Genomic DNA, 22,828 nt, shown 5'->3' on the forward strand with positions numbered 1-22,828 from the left:
TTCACGATTGTGTAAAAATACCAACTAGTTTGTTATTGAAACTACCCTAAAGAAACTATAATGGTATACTTTTAATTAGAAGTGTGGACCACTCTGTGCCTTAGTAATGAGAAGAAAGAAGTAGATAAAACTATTTATAATGATAGTAGAAAAACTCTTGACATTTTATGATCAATGGAGAACTTTCCATATGCAATTTCCATATGTAGATACTAAGGTCTCTTTGATGAGCCTGAGTCAAAGATAGGATCTCTTGATTATGAATGTTTTTGAAGGAGGCTTAAAATTTCTGCAAACATCTAAACTTCTCATTTTCTTAAGATTAATTAGGAGTTTTGAGGAAATTGGAAAGCATAGGACCTAAACTTTATCTTATGTTCTTCATCATGAAGACAGAGCTTTTTCTTCAAACTAATAACATTTTTACCTGACTACATATGAAATTAAACCTATTTCAAATTTCATCCTCCCTGTTTCCTTAAATCTTGCTCTTGAGGTTGTTATTATGTTATTTTCGGAACCATAAATATCTCCACCATTACAGACTTATAATAGAGAAATACTGTGTTAGTATATGAAACTCAACCTAAAAGAAAGTAAAACAAATTTATTTTCCATTTTCCAGCAAGGCTTATGGCAAAGTCTTAGTGTAAACAAAGAAAACCTAGAAAGTCTTACAGAAAAAAATTATTTTTCCAAATGTCAGAAATCATAAGATCAAAGTAATTGCATTCCATTACATTTGCTTCTCTGGTTATCAAATATTTGCAAAATGTTAAATTTGGACTCATGTTTTTCAGTGGAGATTTTTTGTACAGTACTTGGGCTGAATTCAACCATCATGGTGCTTCTGAGACAGCAGTGTTAATTTTACAGTGGTGATAACAACAGCTGGAGTCTCTAGAAGCTGCTTTCAATGTTAATTCCTTCTTTACTGCTTTAGTTAGCATTCTGATTCTGTCTTTAATGAATCCAGGTCTCTGACAGTAGCAGAGTCAGCACACATTGCCAACTCCACCCAACAGAGCAGATTAGGACTATAAATCTCTCAGAATAAACTGCTCTCAGATATCTTTTGTTTAGATATTCGATTTGTTGTAATTACAGATGAGGATGCATTCTGGCTCCTTCATGCTCTAGGGAAATCACTGTTGTCTTTGAGAGGCACTGTCACTCTGCATTAATGGTCACTTCCTTATAAATCTCTCTCCCCTCCCCAAGATTTTAATAAATTCTTCAACTCTTTATTAGAGAAATTCAGTAGTTTAATGAAGTCAGACGGCAAGTGTGACATATCATCCACACTTTCTAGCTAGCAAAAAGCAAGAAATCAGGAAGCAATCAGTCAGAAAGGCTTCCTAATATGACTAGCCTCATAGATAAAGCTGGTGTCACATTAACATGGAATCTAACTCTTCTCTTTTTAGATTAGGCAGTTAAATTCAGATTATTGTAAACTTCTTTGTTTAGCAGTGCATTATTTTATTATATGTACATGAAGAGTAATCTTTTTATTGGTTCATTTTATATAATGTTGGGATATTTTCTTAAAATTTATTTTTTCTTGTACTTTTCTTTCTTTTGTTCCTTGTTTCACATCTCAATGTCAAGGACTCTTGCTCTGTGTGTGTGTGTGACTCTGACTTCCAGAATTAATGGAAAGAGGTTTTCTCCAATTTAGGGATACTGTCAGAGTCAACATTTATCTAACATCAAATTTAAATTCAGATATATAATAGTTTGGAAAAACTTAGCTCAATTGAATGGTAGGTAAGAAAACAGCAACAACAACAACACAAAACACAAAACAAAAACAAGTTTCCTAAAAGTATTAAAGAGAACGGAAATTGAAGAATTTAGTAAGTTCTCCTTAAATGTTTTTGACATTATTATTTCTTATACTACGGGTTACTTATTTTTTGATTTGCAAATGTTACTTATCTTCAATTTTTTCAAACTTGGAAACTTTCATTCATAAGGTGTGGCTGAATCTTTTGTCTTCAGATATCAGTTGTTTTTGTCAGCTTTTTCACTGTTGTGACCAGAAGACATGACAAAAACAATTAGAGAAGGAAAAATTTATTTGGGGGCTCATGGTTTCAGAGGTCTTAGTCCACAGACTGCTGACTCTATTCCTTGGGGTTTAAGGTGAAGCTGACCATCATGGTGGAAGAGTGTGGTGGAGGAAATCTCCTTCAGACAGGGCCACCAAGATGCAGAGAGAGAGAGTGAAGCATAGAGAATGAGCTCCGTTCAACAAGTACAGAATATGTACCCCAAAGGCACACCCCCAGAGACCCCCTCCTCCCGCCACATTCTACCAGCCTTCAGTAACCACTTAGTTAATCCCTATCAGTGGATTAATTCACTGATTAGGTTAAGGCTTTCATAACCCAATCATTTTCCCTCTAAACTCTCATGCATTATCTCACACATGAGCTTTTGGGGGACACTTAATACCCAAATCATAACATCAGTGAATAGGCACAGGCCCATTCATAAGCAAAATAAAAAACATTCCACATGTGTGGAGTTGAGAAGTGTTATGATTTTGGTGTTACAAAATAAAAAATTATATGTTGAGGCAGATAGGTAAAGTCACAACTCTGGCATGGCTCAGATCTTTGCTGACTATACCAGGAATTTTCCCACTCATATTCTCTTCTACAAGGTTTTTAGGGTTTTGTGGGACATTATTTGGGGGAACAAACTGGAATTGAAAAGTTTTCCTTTTCTAAGTAAGTTCATTAGAAAATGCCATCTGCTGTCACCTTCTTTCATTAAAGCAAGTCAATTTAGTGCCAAAAACCCAGGAAGGACATAATCTCAAAATAAATGGTAGTTCTTAAACTGAATAAATTCAGTGCTATGAAAAACACGCTTCATGGCTTTTACTCTTTTGCTATCTTGGAACAGTACTGCTGCTTTATCCTCTGAAATCTACTGTCAGCTCTGAGATTTGGTATGATTGTGGAAGGAATATAATATTGGAAATCTCCTGTTGAATCTTTGTACTTCTAATTAGTAGCTAAATAGCCTGGTGCAAATCACCTTAACCATTCTTAATGTCTGCTTCTAAAAATGGAAATAATAAAATCTAGCTCTCAGTTTAGCAGTGCTGAATAAAATGGAATCTTTAAAATAGGACTGGAAAACTTTACAACACTGCTTGTTTTTTTGCAAAGAGAATAAAAAGAATGGGAAAACTGCAAATAACTTGAATTCCATTAATGAAGGAACATTTGTGTGAATTATGGTACAACTGATCTATGAAAAATTATGCAGCTATTTAAAACAAAGAATGAGATCTATAAATATTGACCCTAGAGATGTCAATGATTTACTTTTCAGTGGAAAAAGCAAGTTGCAAAGTAATGTATATAATTCCACTATGTAAAATATATTAAAATAATACCATGTACATATATTTATATTGAGAATACTTGAGCATGGAGAAAATCAGAGAAAAAAATGTTCACTCTCTTCATCAACTTCTGGTATTCACTCAGATGCCACCTTGTTACCACAGTGCCCTCCAAGGCCACTGCACAAAGTCACTCACCTGCCCACATCTTTGTGCTAACCCCTTTTCTGCTCTATTTTTCTCCAAAGTTCTTATTATCTCTGATTTAATATTAATTTTACTTATGAAGTTAAGAGATTATTATTGACATATAATAATTATACATATTTATGAGGCACTATGTAATGATTTGATACATTTATACATTAAGTAATAATGAAATCAGGGTAGTTAATTGTTTGTCTTCCCCCTCTAGAATGTCAGGTCCAGGAAAGTAGGTGGTTTTCTCTGTTTTGTTCACTATTGAGTCTAGAACAGGGCCTGGCAAACTATGAGCAGTCCTAAATATTTATTGACTCAACAAGGTACAAAAATCTTCAAGTTTCTGATCTTAGCAGAAGAGAGTGGTGAGGGGGAGAATAAGAATTCAGTTGGCTTCATTTTTCTACCACTGGTTGTGTTTGCAATGTGTGAGATGTACAAATTACTTTTTAAATCTAAAAAGCAATAAATAGCAACTTATTAAAAAACAAAACACCTAGTTTACTTGTGGGCCCTATCTGCTGCCCAATAAGTGATCGTTCCTTCTTCCCTCACAAACTCTTTCTCATCCCCCCAACTCTGTAACAGATATGCTTTCCCCTCTGTTCTCAGAAAAGTGCTTTCTGTGCCCTTATTTAGTGTGAATTTAAAAGGACCTTTTAACTTTCTCAAGGTTTTTTGTATTTAGCTGTATAACAAATTTGTTTTGTTTTCCTCTGGCAAAGAAGATAGAAAGCAAGGATAAAGTGGGTCTCTGAGGTAGACTGGGATAAATTTAATTTACAGGGTAGTGAAGTAATGAGAGAAGAAAACAGGCAGAGAAGAGGAAGATTAAGAAGAAATGAAGGCAGCTGTGGGTTGGAGAATGCAAATACCCAGAGGCCAGATGACAAACCAGTGGACAAGGGGCTGGACACTCAACATGGCTTTATCCAGGGCAAGGAGGAGGTTGACCTGGTGCAGTGGGAAAAATTATGGGCTTTTGTTGGCTGTTCTTAAGACCTCCTGGTTATCACAGAATCCTGGTCTCCAGATCTAGAAAGGTCCATGATCTCACTTCGTCAACTGCCCTCAATTTACAAATGAGGGCATTGAGGTCTTTAGTGGAGAACACAGCCTCTGGTGCTTACACAGATAATCCAAATATTGATATGTATAATGGGAGTGTCCCTCACTATACTTTCTTCCCAGAGGAATAGGCATATGGGTGAGTGCAGAACTCTAAGCCCCTGGGCAGCAGTGGATGTAACTGATCCCCTGGGGTGACTGGACTTTGAGTCTGAGCCCACCACTGCCATGTGGGTGCTACATGAAATTCCCTTTTCTGATAAAAGAACTGAACCATGATCTCAGAAGCCAGGAGATGTTCTGGGTTTGAATGGAGAGATCCCACAAGATAATAGATCAGAAAGCAAAGTTTATGAACTTGAATCTCGAGTCAAGTGGTTAGTAGGGAATAATCTGAGCATAGCATTGAAAAGACTTTCCCAGGTCCCCATTTCTTTTTCCACTTGGTAAGACTGCCTTGCAACCAAATCTTACTGACAACTCTGTTTCTCACCAATGTCAATGGCTGCAGCTTTTTGTGTTCTATTTAAACCTACTTGTGTTTCTTGTAGGCCCTATGAATGCTAAGCCAGAGAGAACAGGTAGCTTGGAAATTATATTCTTTCAACGTTCACCACCAGGCTGAACAGGAAACGAATGTCAAGTTCTGCTGTATAGGATAATAAATTTGATTAGAAGAAAATGCTGGTGGGTGAGAACATTGGGACAGAAAGCAGCAATACACCGTGGCTGGTGAAGCACAGCTGAATGCCAGTGCTTAATTGCAAACCAGGAGGCCATTATCCACTGGCAGCAATTCCCCTGGTGACTTTGTTTGTTTTATAACAAATTATTAAAGCAGTGGGAGAGCAGTGTGCTAGGTAGCAACAAGCTGCCTCTGATAGGGGCTTTCTCCTGCTCTCTAGGGTGCTTGGCTTCAGCTCACTGGCCATTGTGGGCTGGGCTGCTGGACGCAAAATGGAGAAGGTGTGAGGTTCCAGTGTCCAGTGTTTGGCATCTGTGGACTTCTGGTCACACATCACTGAATGTCTGGGGATAGGGCTGGGACCAAGAAGTATTATCATTTTCCCCCAAACTAGCTGTGGGACTGGAAGCAAATTAAGTAGCTAAACTTACTGAATAAGCTTGAGACCTCCTACTTCAGGGAGGATGATTGACTCAAGGTTCCAGCTACTGAAATCATCACAGGGATGATCACATTCCTGGAAGGCAAGGTATACTCTGGTCAGTGACCTTGACTCAAGGACTTCCTAATGACATGGCAGAATATTTCCTGGACTCCAGGGTACTCTGGGATACTTTCTCCCCTCTCCTTCACCCAAAGCTAGACCTGACTGGTGCTCTGATGGTTCTTCAAACCTTTCAACTCCCTTCCTATTCTTTTTTGCTAAAGCATCTCCCCTAATAAGACCTCAGCAGTTTTAATCCCACCTAGGTGTCTGCTTTGTGGAGGACCCAGATTAACACAGCTCATCTTCTTCATTGGTAAAACAGGAACTATTTCCTCATGCCTTCCTTACAGAAGTATTATTTAAAGATTGAATAAGATTATGAGGAAGACTAAAAACAAAACCTGGCAAATAGAAGATGATCATATAAATAAATAGTAGCTGTTGCTTACTCTTGTTCTGTTTTGACACACGTGAGCTAAGCCACAGCCCAGAAATTGACTGGAACCTCTATTCCCAAGAGGTATAGGAGCTGAGATGGGGCAGAGGCATCTTCCCACCTACCCCACAGGCTTTGAGAGAGCTAGAAGTAAAATATGAATCTGACACATTTCTGGTATTCTGGGAAATTCAGCTCCACTCCCACCCAGCCACAGGATGATACAGAAATAGCTAAGAAAGGTTCAAATCTCTTTTTCGAAGAAGTATAGGAGAAGAAATTTAATTCTCTGGTCCTTCTAACCTTTGAATTCTAGTGAACACATCGCCTCTCTAATGATTCCTGAATTTCAGTTCTATTTCTATTTGCCAAATGACACACTGTGTTCCCTGTTAAAGGAATCAGCCAACAAGTGGATGGCATTGGGGAAGGTGGTTTTCCTGTGAATGGCCTGAGTGTGAGGCAGCGTAATCCACCGACCCAGGGACTGTCCTACTGACAAGTAATACAGAACAGCCTCATGCGCAGCCTGGCACAGGAGGTGGTAATCTTATTTTTATCAAATTTATTCCAGACATTTAGGAGCCATAGCAATCTGTATTTAATTAAGGAAATATAATCAAACATAAAGGTATGCGTTATCTCTGAAGCACAAATATATGATGAACATATATCACGGACTGCATTTTTCTAGGCAAACACATTTTTGAAAGGTCAACTGGCAGCAAATGGAATCAGGTGAGGGTGACAAGCACTGTTAACACGATCAAGTCAGGTATGGGGAACATTTTCAGCTGTCTCTTTCCAGCAAATCTGAAGGAGAAGGGATTCATAAATAAAAGCCCAGATAAGCCTTTAGCAGAGTAGTGCTCGGAAGCCTAAGCGACAGGCCTACACCTTATGCCTTCCTCTGCTAGCAGCTTGCTTTTTCTTTACTTTGAGTTTTCTGCTTCACTTAGTTCTCATCAGAGACAAGATTCATTCAGGTGTTCTCACAAGCCAACTGTTTTTCAAACCTTTTTAGCTTTTGACCTTGCACAGTCTCTGTTTCTGCATGTGCCTCCCTGGCAGGATGTTAATATGAATGCCCTTCGCATAACTGTCCTAGAGCCAGATGGTCCGGTGACTTAGCACTCAGTCTAAATGTGTCAGAAACTTTAAACCAAGCTATGCATTTATTAGGAAAAGACTCACAGATGCTGGTTCTTAATATTCATTTTTATTCGAATTTGGAAGTTCTATGTAGAACTTACCTGCAATTTTTCCAAAAGCAAAAGCTTTGGCTGTTCAGATGGAATGCAAGGACCCACAGAAACCCTGGAAGGGAATTTAGTCCAGTCCCTTTCACCTTATCAATGAGTCAGTCAAGGTACAGGAAATATAGGCAGGCGGGGTTCAGAACTGGCTGGTTTCCTCAATGCTCATTCTACTTAACCTATAATCTGATTTGCTGGGGTTGCCAAACTTTGGGGGAGACTTTCCACCCAGAATTGTGTAATGCAGCATGCCCCTTCACAACGTGGAGTCAGATAATATTAGAATTGTTAGTATTTTAGCCTAACCTGTCTAATCCATGGAGGTGGAAACTAAGAGCCAAAGAAGTAGAAGAATTTCCCAGGATCTTACAGCTGGGTTAAGAAGTATTCCTAAAAATATTCCCAAACCTCAAAAAGGTGAAGCCAAGAATAAGCCCTACCACTTCCAAGAATGGCAATGACACTTGGTAAGATTGGAACACCAGCTGCTGTCCTAGTCTGTCTTCAGTAAAATTAATTTGAGAATCATTTTTGATCAATGTTTAATCTGATTAATACTTAATTTAATAACACTCAGTTTGATCAGTTGGTATTTAACCTGATCGGTACTTAATTTTTAATTTTGAATATGACAATATTTAACTTGGGGGATGGATAGAGTATTTGTTGAATTCCTCTCTCATCCTGTGTGCTTTTTCTCATGACAAAGATTTATAATTAGTTTATATAAGCCAGAAAGAAGTCAAACCCTTCTACAAGGAACACTTTTGTACTGTAAAGGTGACTGTTCACAGGGGAGAATGTGACCTTTAGCAAATTTTCATAAAGGAGTCATGAAACTTTCTCCATAGCACTGCTTGTCCAAAAGAGGCTGGATTTTCTGGATTATCTGAATTTTACAATTCATTCTGTGCCTCAGAGAACTTACGTAACTGTATTCTTGGAACTAGAGGACTCAAAAATTATTTCTGGTTGTTTGTCACAGCTTTATAAATATTTTGTTATGTTTTCATGTGTGGATATATATAATATATTCAACTAACATTTATGATTTTACTATGTACCAGGTAGTGAACTAATCACTTTACGTAATTTACTTTACCCTGGGAAGGTGAGCACTATACACATTTTACAGATGAGGAAACTGAGGCCATGGGAACATTAAGTGACTTACCTAAAATTGCATAGTTAGCTGATGGCAGAACTGGTCTTCTGAGGTTCAAAACCCATATTTTTAAACTGAATGCTATGCTTTTCTCTGTGAAGAAGCTATACCTTGTTTTACACTAGATATGGCTTCTCACAAAAAGCTTTCCAACTTCTAAATTATAAAAGTCACAATTTCTACCCAGAAAGCAAGTACCCACATTTTGTTGTTTATTGTGTCCAGGCTCTGGCAATTATAAAAGAAAGATATAAAAGATAAGAATTCAGTTCTTGCCTAGGACCCATTGCTTTAGTGTTTTTTTTTTTTTCATCTATTTTTCCAGGATCAAAAGAGACCTATAATAAAAGAATTAACCTATCAAACATGTAAAGATCTAAAACTAAGCCTTCTCAATCTCTTCCAAAAAACTGAAGAGGGAATACTTCTAAATACACTTTATAACCAAAGCCTGATAAGAACAGAAGAAAAAAATTGTACCCAATGTCTTTGATAACCATAGATGCAAAATCTTTAATAAAATCCTAGAAAATTGAATACAGCAGTGCATTAAAAGGATCGTTGACCCTGATCAAGTAGGATTTATCCCAGAGACACAAAAATAGTTCAACATACACAAATCAATAACTGTGGTACACCATATTAACAAAATGAAGGATAAAAAAATCATATGATCATCTCAGCAGATGCAGGAAAAGCATTTGACAGAATTTAACATTCTTTTGTGATGAAAATCTCCCAACAAATTAGGTATAGATGAAATGTGTATCCAAATACAACAAAAGCCATTTTTTCTTTTCTTTCTTTTTTTTTTTTTTTTGGTGCTGGGGATGAACCCAGGGTCCTATGCATGCGAGGCAAGCACTCTATCAACTGAGCTATATCCCCAGCCCCAATAAAAGCCATTTATGACAGCCCACAGATAACATTATACTCAAAATAGTTTAAAGCTTTTGTACTATGGTCATGTACAAGACAAGTTGCCATTCTTATGATTTCAGGTCAACATAATACTGAAAATTCTAGGCACAATAATTACACAAGAGAAAGAAAAAATCAGCATCTAAACTGGAAAGGAAAAAGTTTTAATTGTCTCTGCAGCCAACATGAGTTTACATATAGAATAGTCTACGAACTCCGACAAAACAAAATGTTAAAACTAATAAATAAATTCAGCAACGTTGTAGGATAAAAAAATCAACATACAAAAATCAGTGGTATTTCAATATAATCACAATGAACTATCTTAAAAGAAATTGATAACATTTCAATTAATGAAACATCCAGGAATAATTTTAACCAAGGAAGTGAAAGGCCTATGTGGACTGAAAATTATAAAACATGTGTAAAAGGAATTGAAGATGAAACAAAAAATAGAAAGAGAGAAAATTATTACAAACTATAAATCTGCTAAGGGGTTAATATCCAAAATGTAAGAAAACAAATAGTAAAACAACAACAACAACAAAAAAAAAAAAAAAAAAAAAAAACTCAATAGTAAAGAAAACAAAAACCTGATTTTAAAAATTGGGCAGAATTTTGTATTAGTTATGTTTTTGTCACTGTGACCAAAATTCCTCATCAGAGCAACTTAGAGGAGGAAAAGTTTATTTGGGCTTATGGTTTCAGAGGTTCAGCTCATGACCAGCTGGCTCCATTGCTCAGGGCCTGAGATGAGGCAGAACAGCTTGGTGAAAGGGCATTGCTTAGGAAAACTGGTCTGCTTGTGACAGCCAGGGAGCCGAAGGGGCTGGTGGGGAGGAGGGAGAGAGGCGAATAGGAATGTAATTTCCAAGGGTGTGTTTCCAGTAATCTACTTCCTCTTGTCATGCCCCACCTGCCTACAGTTACCACTGGTTCTTTCAAATTATTAACCAATAGAACAGATTAATTTACTGATTAGGTTATGGCTCTCCTAATCTAATCTCTCCATCTCTGAACATTCCCACATTGTATCACATGAGCTTGTGGGGAACAGCTCATATCTGAAACATAACAAGTACTAAATAGATATTTCTCAAAAGAAATACAAATGGCCAAGAGTAACATGAAAAGGTGCTCAAAATCACTAGTCATCAGGGAAATATGAATTAAAACCACAGGGAAATGTCACCTCATACCTTTACAAATGGCTCTCATAAAAATGTCAATTCATAATGATTGTTGTTGAGGATGTGGAGAAAAGTAATCCCTTACACACTGTATAAAATGGTACAGTCATTATGAAACATAGTGTAGAGGCCCCTCAAATATTATAATTAGAGCTTTCATATGATCCACCTATCCTACCTATTATTATTCACAACAGACAAGATAGGGAAAGCAATTTTAGTGTTGACAAATTAATAGATAAATAAATTATGTTATATGTACAAAGAAATGTTATTCAGCCCCAGAAAGAAGGAAATCCTGCCATTTTCAGCAACACGAATGACCTTGGAGTACTTTATGTTAAGTGAAGTAATTAAAATAAGCCAGGCACCAAAAGGCACTTACATATACGATCTAAACAAATCCTACATGAGTAGAATGGTGATTTCCAGGGAATGGGAGTGGAGAATATAGGGAGACAAACTTTCAATTATAAGATGAATAAATTTTAGAGATGTAATGTGCAGCATGGTAACTATGCTTAATAATAATGCATTATATACTGGAAATTTGCTAAGAGAGATACTGGAAATTTGCTGAGAGAGAAGATCTTAAGTGCTATTACCCTTCCCCAAGAAAAGATAATATTGTTAGGCAATATGTTAATAAGCTTGATTGTGAGAATCATTACACAAGGTATACCTACATAAAAAAATATTCTGTTTTATATTTTAACATACACAATTTTAAATTTTTCTAATAAAAATTTAAAAATCACTTTCACAGAAAGCAACTCTGAACTTAGGGGGAACTAAGTTTTTTCCTTTACTCTTAATATATCATCTCTTGAAAAGTGATGGATCAGTCTTTCTAGTCATGAGCTGCCCCTCTCACATCTTGAATTTTCTAGCACAGAGAGGCAACATTGTAAGCTGGTGTTCTATTGGTTAAGACCTCCTAAGAGAAAAATTCTTATGGAGTCGGTCTGCTTCATTTTATTCTGTTTTATGAATTTAGATATTATTAGTGATTAGAGACATAATTTAATGAGAAAAGAACCTCTAAAAGATAACAGGAAAGGGGAACGTGATGGTATTCCTTTTACGAATGGCCTAAAATTGCCTCCCTGTTTTCTGCTGCATTCCACTTTTATACAACTGTTTCCACAGTATTAAGCTTAATTTTTTTGTATTTACAAAATTCAATAGTATTCCACAATGTATACTAATAATAGCCCAATATGATCTATTGTGAAATGTGTCTGTAGTTCAATTACAAAAAATTTTCCTTAAATATTATTATTATTAAGGTTTTAAAAAAACACATAGTGGTAACTACCAAAAAGCAATTGGTAAAATTCAATAATTCCTAATACAGATTCTTGAAAAAAGGAGAGAAAGAAATAACCTTAGCATTAAACACATACATACATACATACACACACACACACACACACACACACACACACACACACCTCAAGCATACATGCACATTTCAGAAATTAATATCCAATATATTTAACAAGGGAACATGAAATAATTCAATTAAAATGAGACCAATAGTAGGTTAACAAAATCAATGCTGCTATTTAACTTAACCTGAATTATGAAAAAAAGTTACACTATCATAGATAAGGTATTTGGTTTATAAGCATCTTTGTTGGGCTAGGTATTTTTTTAATAAGTGTGGCAGTTTATTAAGAACTAATAAGCTAGATATTAAAATTGGAGGCATCATCAGATTTGGATGTGGAGATGAATCCTTTAGTATCCTCTCTCTTGATTAGGTCCTTGACCGCTCTTTGGCAGCAAATATTTCTGTGCATTTCTATACATGATAGAATTGTAATTTCGATTTTCTGAAACTGACTTTCATTTCTGCTTCTCCAGATAAAATTAGTAGCCCTGGATTTTCTTCTTCTCCTTCTCCTTCTCCTTCTTCTTCGGTGGGGTACCAGAGATTGAACTCAGGGGCACTCCACCACTGAGCCACATCTGCATCCCTATTTTATATTTTATTTAGAGACTGGCTTTGAACTCATGATCCTACTGTCTCAGCCTCCAGAGCTGCTGAGATTATAGGCCTGTGCCACCTCACCCAGCTGAATGTTCTTCTTAGTAAAATTATTGACCCCATATAAATGTTGTAGCCAGTCCTAGCCTCAGCACATTCACAGTACAGCTTCAGCAATGAGATCTAAACTTGTCCTACACAATGTAGCAGAGCAGTGAATCTGCATAGTTATCAAGCACACACATGTACTCTAGAACCCAAGAGCTTGGATTCAAATTTTGACTTTGCTGATTATTAGCTGGGAGACTGGGGGTTTGTTCCTTAACTTTTTTGCACTTCAGAATCCCAGGCTATAAAATGGTAACACTCATAATTGACAGAATCGACTTCGTAGTTTTGGCCGGTAAGTTAAATAAGTTCATGTTAAGTAGAGTGCTATCAAGTGTTTGCCACTCTTCTATTAAAGCTTTCAAGAATGGTGACCTAGCAGGGTACACAGTACATTTGTGTGTGATCCATAAATAGATCTTCATAAAACTTCTATAAACCACTCTCACTGCTGACCTGCAGGGCTGCACCAGGAGCCTGGTGAGCCATCCCCCACTAGCTCACAACCACAAAGGACACTGAGTTTTGTCTATTCCAATTCTCACTTTACAGATGAGGAAACTTTGATCTCATCTACAGAAATGAAATTACTTCCCCAAAATAAAAAAAAAATAATTGGTGGCCAGTTCAAAGTTGGATATGTCCTTTTATAATTTAAAGATACATAGACAATTAAAATGTTTCTTTCTTCTTTTAATGAAGTTTACACTCAACAAATAGCAATAAAAAAGAAAAACAAAACCACTAGGCTATTTTCCTTGTGGGAGAGTTGAACATGACATATTTTCTAATGCTAAATATCTTGAAATAGGTAAATGAATGAAATATTCACATGTAAATTTTAGATTTTCTTTACCACTCAAAAAAAATTGATACCATGATACAGTAAAATAACCCTCAAACCCACATCTCCCTGGGTCTGACACAAGGTCAATTTCATTTAATATTACATGAAAGTGGAAGAGGAAAGCAGTTCTGTAGCTCACAGTTCATGACAAAAAGGTTAAATCTAGTGTCCTAAGCTTCAGGACAGGAAATTTCTAATAATAATTCTGGCCAACCCTTCTTCCCAAGAGACTCTTTGTGGTTCCAGGTCACACTCAATTTATCTCCATAATCATCACTTTTATTTCCATTTTTATTCTCCATTTTGAAAATTAAGATACTACTTATCAGCACAGGTTCCTTTTAAAGGTCTTATTAAACTCTAGAGGCTATCTTCTAACTGATTTGTAAAATGGTCTTCAATAGAGATTATTTTAATGTTCATAAGCCACATTTAATTTTAAGGGGAAGTAAATTCCAGCTCCTGTGAGAGGTCCTTCACTTATTATTTGTTAGTTATAAACCTGGATAAAGAAGGAAATGGAAAATTCAAATCTTAAAGAAAAGCAATTGCAATTATTTTGTATTGAAACTTCAAGGCACACCAGCCTAAAAGTTCCCCAGTACCCTGGAGTAAACAATTTTGAACCCATGACCATACCTCCATGACAGCCTTGTTAGGAAGTATCTGTGATTTATTCATTGATGGCTGAAATATACAATCTAAGAGTCATTTTTCAGGTTGGTATTTTCTAAGGTTGGTTGAGTTTCAGTCACTGGATTCTTCAATCCCACCAGAGATGGGCTGAATCTAAAACAACAGGAAAAGGATTTAGGAATATACTTCCCTCATAAGAACTCCAGCTATTTTGGGCAGTTCACCAAATTTGAGAATCCCTGATTTGACTTAACATTTATATTCTGTTATTAGGAAGCACAACTTTGTAAAACTGAAGATATTTAATCTCTTTAATGAGTTGTAAATAAAATAGAGGCATGCAGTCCATCTGCAATTATAATTTTTTTAAAGAAAATCTTATTTTTTGAATACATTATACTTGAAAGATTATTTTTTCCTTCATTTAAAAAAAATATCATAATGCAGAATTTTTCTAGTATATCATTTTCTATGTTTATATTGCATTGTAAATTGAAGTTCAAAACCTATGTTTTCCTTTAGTGATTGTGGCAATCCAGGATCTTGGGTTTTTTAGGCTGGGTCTAGAAACTTCTCAATATTACAATAAGAGGGTAAAGATCATATTACAGAAATCCAGTAGTCTTTTCCAGTAACAAACAAATGCATGAACAAAGAAATAAGCCTTAAACAAGCCATGCACAGGTCTACACTACTGTGAGAGCCTATCCATCAAATTTGATGATAAAACATGATAAAACCAGAATTACTTGTACATGATATGTAAAAGCTTCATTTTGAAATAATTTATTATGCTATACTTCTAAAAATGATTATGCAAAAATCATATGTAAAGCATATGTTGTTTAATTTAACCTAATTTTATTTGCAAATTAAGAACTTGAATAGATAACAATAATTAATGCAAGTTTAAGCCGCATAGTTCAAGATAATTTTTCTTTAAATTATCTATTCCATTCTTTATATTTTTGTTTTTAATTTTCTACTTTATGATTTGTATTGGCCTTCAAACCATAAAAGCTATTAAATAATATAAAATTATAGAATTGTTGAATTATAAGTCAATACTATTGAGAAAATCTGAGACAATATGATGAAGAATAAATAGAAAACTGGATGACTAGATAGTTGGATGGACGGTAGGCAGGAGAGGGATATAGTCTATTTTATATCTCATAAACACCACTATATAGTTTTGTGGAAAATCGACCAAAAAAGAGGTAAGAAGACCAATAACAAGACTAGCCTCAGCAACTTAGCAAGGCCCTAAGCAAATTAGCAAGACCTTGTCTCAAAATAAAAAATAGAATGGGCTGAGGATGTGTCCTCAGTGGTTAAGTGCTGCTAGGTTCAATCTCTGGGAAGAAGGAGGAGGAGGAGGAGGAAGAGCAGAAGGAGGAGGAGAAGGGGAGAAGGAGTAGCAGTGAAGCAGTGACCCCTAAAATTCACAGCACAAAGAGTCTCGAGGCAGAGGACCTTGTCCTTGGTGATCTTGCTGCCAGGTGACCTCTTTCTGTGCTCTAGAGCGGTAAGGACAAGTACCTGTATTTTACAGTAATTGTTAGATTCCACAGACTCACACAGCTAATTAGTGATGTATACAAGATTTTAATATAGGTTTCTCCAGCTCTAAAATTACGGTACTATATGTATGATCTATTACATCATTTAATATTTTAATTCAACCCTGAGAATTGGTAAAGCTATCAATATCAGCAACAAATAAATTATTACATGAACGCATTGCAAAAAAGAATGATGTGGCCACATCTTATAAAATTTGAAAAAAAGTATGACTCATTAACATGAACAATGAAAATCCTAATATCAAATTCTGATGTTAACCTGAGCTTGGCAGCTATTTGTATGAAAAACATAGTTAATATTAAATAAAACTACATCTGAAGGTTTAATGTAAAATACATAATACTTGTGAAGAGATTTTTCTCTTGGAGCAAAATTAAAAGTGAAAGGCTCTCACTAGGTGTGAATTTTTTAATGCTTGAGATATTAAAGAAAAATTATGTTCCTGTCTGAAGTAGCTGAGAAGTACCTATTGCACCATTGATTTCTTTGCTCTATAAAGTTATGTGAGTAATGCCCTTTGCTGAGCAGATTTATGTTATGGTAATATCATTATTTTTAATCATGAATGTAATTATTCAAAGTTAGTCTTTCAGTCATGACTAATTTTGTACTATGGTGACTCATATGTCTCACAGTTAAATAAGGAAACATGTACTTTAAAATTTTTAAAAGATAACTAAAGCTAAAGATTTGCATAGTTAACCTTTGGTTATGTTTCTGTTTACTTACGTTTGTTGAACTAATATTATGAGTGTGATAGTTGAACTATTTTGTCATTATTTAAAAGGAAAATTATGAGCATTGATAGTGACAGAGGTCTCTGCGCTATTTACTCTCAGTTTCACAATTTGAAGCTTTGTTTTTGTTGCTAAGTTACCAATGTCATGAATCAAAATCACAAAGACTGACCTCAAAACCAGGTCATACCTTCGGAGCTCTAACATAAGTGAGCACTATGGACTGGTCTTTACTGCTATAAAATATAAAGTTGTCCGCAAACAGAAAAACGGAGACACTGATTTCCACCTTAGTGGAAATTGCCTCAGGTGAGATTAGTTTCTCACAAATCCGTGATGATGGAAGGATATTAATTTCTCATAGTCTTGCTGAAAAGTAGAGTAAATGTCACTGGCTTTTAAACCCCTCAAATTAAGGGAGAGAGGGGGGAGACAGATTTTCAAGGAACCTATACCCATTAATGACTGCCTATTGTTTAGGGGCATCTCAAATCTGTAATCAGAGGACATACTCAGTCCCTAGAGTCAGGCAGTAAGGGCATTGATGCCTATGCCCATCAAGGAGTATCAATATGCAAATGAGGACCTGAACTGAAAAATCTTAAACCACAGAAAATGAACAGCGTTTCTTCCCTCTGATGAATATAATCATGCGTGGCATAATGAAGTTTCCATCAATGATGAACCACACATATTATGGTAGTTTCATAAAATTATAATGGAGATGCAATCCTGTCACTTAGTAACATAGCTGTCCTACATTTAGATACACAGATATGGCTGTGTTACAATTGCCTATGATAGTCACCACGATAACATGCTGTACTATTTTGTATCCACAGAGCAATACCCTACACTATACAGCCTAAATATATGAGATACTATACCATCCTAGCTCTGTGAAAGTGCACTCTGTGATATTTGAACAATGACAAAATCTCTTAACTCATTTCCCCAGAATGTATTCCTGTCGTAAAGGGAAGCCTGTCTGTAATTCTATTTTAACCAGATGGATTTGGGTAAAATCCCAGTTCTGTCACTTACTCGATATTTGTCTTATAACAAGTGATTCGAGTTCTCTTGTATAACATAGAGGTACTTATACCTGCCTGCCTTACTTGGTCCACTAGATTCTGGCTGGTGTAGAACCTACATGAAACAAAATGTTCGGCAAATGTTAGCTTCTGTTTTAGCACAGAGATAACATTTCACTAGAAAAACCATTCTCATATCTCATTTTGGTTCAAATTTCAGAAGGATTTGTGATTCACGAAAGATGATGAGATTATAATAAGTATTTTAGGATATTTCTTGCAATGGATGAAAGTCACTTTGATAATATTGGAGTTATGGAGTGACTTCCATATGGGAAACATTTTTAAAAATGGGTGTAAAGCACTTAGCAAACTGACTTCTTCTGGTCTAGTGAACAACTCTATCAGCAAAATGATGAGCATTCAGACTATTTGCTGAAGTCTATTTTGAATAATATGGCATCATTATACTAATACTAGTATTTGGAAGAGGGTTAAGACTTCACATCTAGAAATTTTTAGAGAGAAAAATAGCAATTTTACATCTACAGTGACTCCATGGTTACAGGAGTTTCCTTGCTTTCAAAGACTCATTAATGGGATCTATTGCTCAATGAGTCAGTCAATTCCATTCTTTCCTGGAATAATTTCTATGGACTGCTTAATAATCCAGTAAAACTCTGTTTGCTCGGGCAAGAAATAGGAAATCTGCTTGTGGAAGAGTGGTAAAGCCTTCTATAGATCATGTGACTTTTGCCCAGTCCTCCGATGCACTGATAATGAAGTCCAGAGAGTTGCAAAAAGAATCACACAGAGAGTTGGTGGGGCAAAGCGTAGGCTAACTCTCAGATTTCTAGACTATTAGTTCACTGAAGTCTGCCACGGTGCCATTACTTCTTGTTTGGTGTGGCCAGGTTAAAGTATTCCAAGTGTGGCAATCTTTGCCTGGCTGTGTAATCCTGCATTGAATTTAATTGTGAATATGTCCCTCAAATCCCTAATGCTCCCAAAATAGAGGTAGTTACTCTGCCAGTATTTGGAGAAGTAATCTCTAATGCTGACCTGACTTCCCTTTCTCCTACACATCATCCTCAAACTCCTTCTCCTTGCTCAGCCCATTCCTTTTCCTTTCCACTATAGACTCGGCCTTTGGTCTGACTTTCTCTCCCAATTTCAGCTTCTTCTTTCACTTTATCTAAAGTCCAGTTTTCTCCATGTTTGAGTCGATATTTCTCCACTTTGTTTAAAGGCCTGTTTGTGGCCAAGGCAAATTATATGATTTAAAACAACACTGAGCACTGAGATGGATAATGGTGTGGAACTGGAAAAAATAAAGAGAAAACCTTTCTAATATCTTACCTTCAGAAAATACCCACAAAGGAGCACAAGGATGTCTATATTTCCGTATGAAATAGGTGATCTCATCTCTCTGCTCTTGGTCATTCCCTGAGCCCAGACCCAGAGTCTGTTCCCTCCACAGAGCTTCTTCCCTCCTCTCTTATATCCCACTGTGATTCTTCACTGCTAATGGGTAACTTTGCCCCAGGACAATGGAACAGGTGCAAGACCCAACATAGACCAGGACCTCATCTCCCATTGTGGAATAGACATGTTCCTGGCATCTTAATATGGAATTGAGGACCCCTTTGTATCTAAAGCATTATTATCTACAAGTGCTCAGCCTATGATCATGCAACAAACTATGTTCCTACTAAGGACACCAGCACAGCTGTGGCACAGGAGGGAAAAGAATCTCTCTCCTATCAGGAGACATTTATCCCAAATGTTTACACTCAGAGAACTTAAAGGATCTGACACTTTGGTGATGTAGATAAATTTTGCATCATTTAAAAAAGCATCTTGTTATCTTGAAATGTGCATAAGAGCATCCATCATAATTTCTGCATAATCTTTGCAGTACTTAGGTTTTAATACAACTTAGTAGTATTTAATGTATATTACCACTTGAAAATGTTGCTGTGGGAAGACCTGCACGCCAACTTCATGTAGAACATTATCTACTTTGAAAAGATTCATTCTGAGCTTTAATTGATTGCCGAGTTTATCAAATTCTTAAAAAGTTAAAGACTACCTATAATCTATAAGACATTTAATCTTTTCAATGCAAATGACTTGACATTGCTACAAAAATCAACTTATAACTTAGTTTTCAAAACCTTAAGTGAAAAATTTAGTCAGAAGAATAAACATCTATTTAAAGTCAATGGTCAAAACACTCTTTTACTTATATGAAGTCAATTGTTCCTGGACAAGTGTATTATATATCTTTAGAATTGTATTATCATTATCAAAGTCACTATTCTCTTTTGCAAACAGTACTTTAAAGCCTCATTTTGAAAATCACTAAATTTTAATGGCTTTTGTTTTGAAACTATTTATGTAAAAAATTGTATTATAATTAATGTAATTAATTAGTAGAACTTTTTTTTTTTAAGATTTAGGCTTCAGGTCACCTTTCACAATTTTCTTTTCATAGTAAAGATGTATAGATGTAATCAAACTAATAATTGTTTTTTAACAATTGAGAGATAAGCTGTTCTTTGAGCAAAATGTTTGCAATGATTTAGTGAAAGATGGTGGGAAGAAGTCATGTTTGTGTCCCTGACTGCAGTGCTCAAGGGGCCCATATCTGATGAATATATTAATGGTTCTAACAACTTATCATACAGATAATGGATAAATTTCCTTCATATTTAATTCAATTAGTTTGAATTTAGGGCCTAAAGTTCTCTGTTTTACTTTACCCTATATAATTCTGTGGTCAGTTTAAATCTAATAATAGAATTGGCCTCAATATAACACATTTATCTCAAAAAATATGATTCTCAAAAAATATGATCTTAAATGTGATAACAAATGATTTTCTCAAAATCTTTCAAAAGAGAAAATGTTTAAAGCATAAAAGAGATATTTGAGTGTGTATGTATTGTGCCTTCAGTAAATCTCATTCCAGTAAGTAATTTGGATGTCAGAGTTTTAGATCTAGAACAAAGTTGAGAATTCCAAAGTGGGCAAAAGTACACCATGAGATGGATGCCTTACAGCCACATGCTTTTCTTTGTCAGAAGAGACACATTAATTATCTCAGTCACTCAGCTACCCAGGATTGTACTGGGGCTGAGCTCTTCTGTCCTCAGGAAGTCTCAGAGTTAACTGGGGAAATAAATGTAGATAATTATGCTCAAGGAAAGCTTCACAGAGAATAAATTTAAATGGAGGTTTAACTGATAAGTAAGCATTCAGAACTCAGGGAAGAAGCAGTTGAAATTTCAAGCCACAGGAAGAATGTAGCAAGGTGCTATGCTCAGAGAAGGGCAAAGAATCTATGTGACTTAGGTTTCGGGTGAATGCATGGAACTACAGCAAGGAAGAGATGCATTCCCTCCTAAGAAATCACTCATCATTCTTTTACCAAGTTGTCCTGGAGTGTCACACTTAAGACATTCTTAAAAAAAACAAACCTGTCTTATGAATAGAAATAGGTTTGCTTCCTGTCCTCCAAGGATTTTCATTCAGATGAGGAGACAATCCGTAATGTGTCTAGTGATTAGCCTGGGCTGAGGGATGTACAGGACTCGGGTAGAAGGATACAGCCTAGCAGCAAAGCACCAGTCCCTGGAGCAAAGCCTTATTGAAAATACAGAGGAATTCACTGACCCTCAGGACTTCACTGCTTCACTGTGCACTGTAGTCATTCATATTCATCATGTTCCTCTGAGTCATCAAGACAAATGACGTCATAGAACTTCCTAATCAGAGTAGAGCTTAGAGGTCATCAGGTCTCCTCCACTCCAAATCTCAGAGATGTAGCTTTTCCTCTTTTGTTGAAAATGAAGTAATTTTCAGTATTTGTGAGGCAGTTAGTTTACTCTTATTCTAGGTAGCTCCAAGGGTGTAAAAATCTCCATATGTTGCAGGGAAGTCTGCCTCCTGTTAATTTCCTACCACAGTGAGTTCTTGAGAAAATGGGAAAAAGTACTATCTTCTACTCTTCAGACCTTGGAGTTCTATTTAACATTGGAGAAAGGACTAGAAAAAAATGTGCCTGTACATACTGCCACCCCTTTATGATCTCTGATGTTTCAAGAATGCCCCCTACAGGTCCCATGTCACTTGTTTCACACCTGATGGTATATGCCAGGCTGCAGCAGTGGCAGGTTCCATGTAATGGTCTCTGGGCATATTTATGAGCAGAGTTCACAGACCGGTGTTTTCTCCCCTTGGCAATGCCAGTGTTGTCTTAGGCCCATCCTAAGTTTCATCTTGTATAATTTATAAACATAAACAGAAAATTGCAAAGCTCTTGCTTGGATAGGAGTGGAGCTCACCTAAAACCAGAATCTCCTTGTGTGATGGTGAGAGGGGCTAAAACTTCCCTTAAATTCTACCCTCAAGAAAAGAATTGGCATTAACTATGAAAAGTAGTTAGTTACTGGAGCTCAATATTTCCTAATTTTTTTCTGACTCTAACCAACTTGAATATTCCTTTTATGTGTGTGTATTGTGTTCATAGAACTTCTGACTATGTTTGTGACATGTTGTATTCCATTCTTTGAAAACCCATCACTGTTCCTTTTAGAACTCTATTCTCTCTTCCATGGATCTTGGGGCCTTTCGTTGTCTTCTTCTAGTGGGTAGGCTAGTTCCTCAGTTGATTATTTGTCAGTTAATTTGGGTCTGTATAACTTGTTAAGCATTGAGCTAGGTTACAAGAGCAAATAAGAAAACTCAAATCTCTCTTCATTCAGGACTTAATAGTTTAATGAAAGAAACAGATAAATAAGCAAGTGATTTTAAGGGACCATGATGAATATTGAGTAAGAGTATGGGATGCTATAAGGACCTATAGAAGGAGAAATTACCTGCTTTCTAGAGGAAAAATCTGAGACCCAAGGATTGGCAGAAGTCATCTACATGAAGGGATGAATAAAGAGGGAGATACACAGACATTGTGGTTCATAAGGCCTGGAGATGACACAGCAGGATATGTTCAGAGAACTGATAGAAGTCCATTCCGAGTGGAATATGAAAAGGCAGGGGTCAAACACTGAGAGATGAAGCAGCCCAGGTAAGCAGAAGCACAAAGAACTCT

Source organism: Urocitellus parryii, chromosome 6 (assembly GCF_045843805.1).
Source record: "Urocitellus parryii isolate mUroPar1 chromosome 6, mUroPar1.hap1, whole genome shotgun sequence".
Classification (NCBI taxonomy): Eukaryota; Metazoa; Chordata; class Mammalia; order Rodentia; family Sciuridae; genus Urocitellus; species Urocitellus parryii.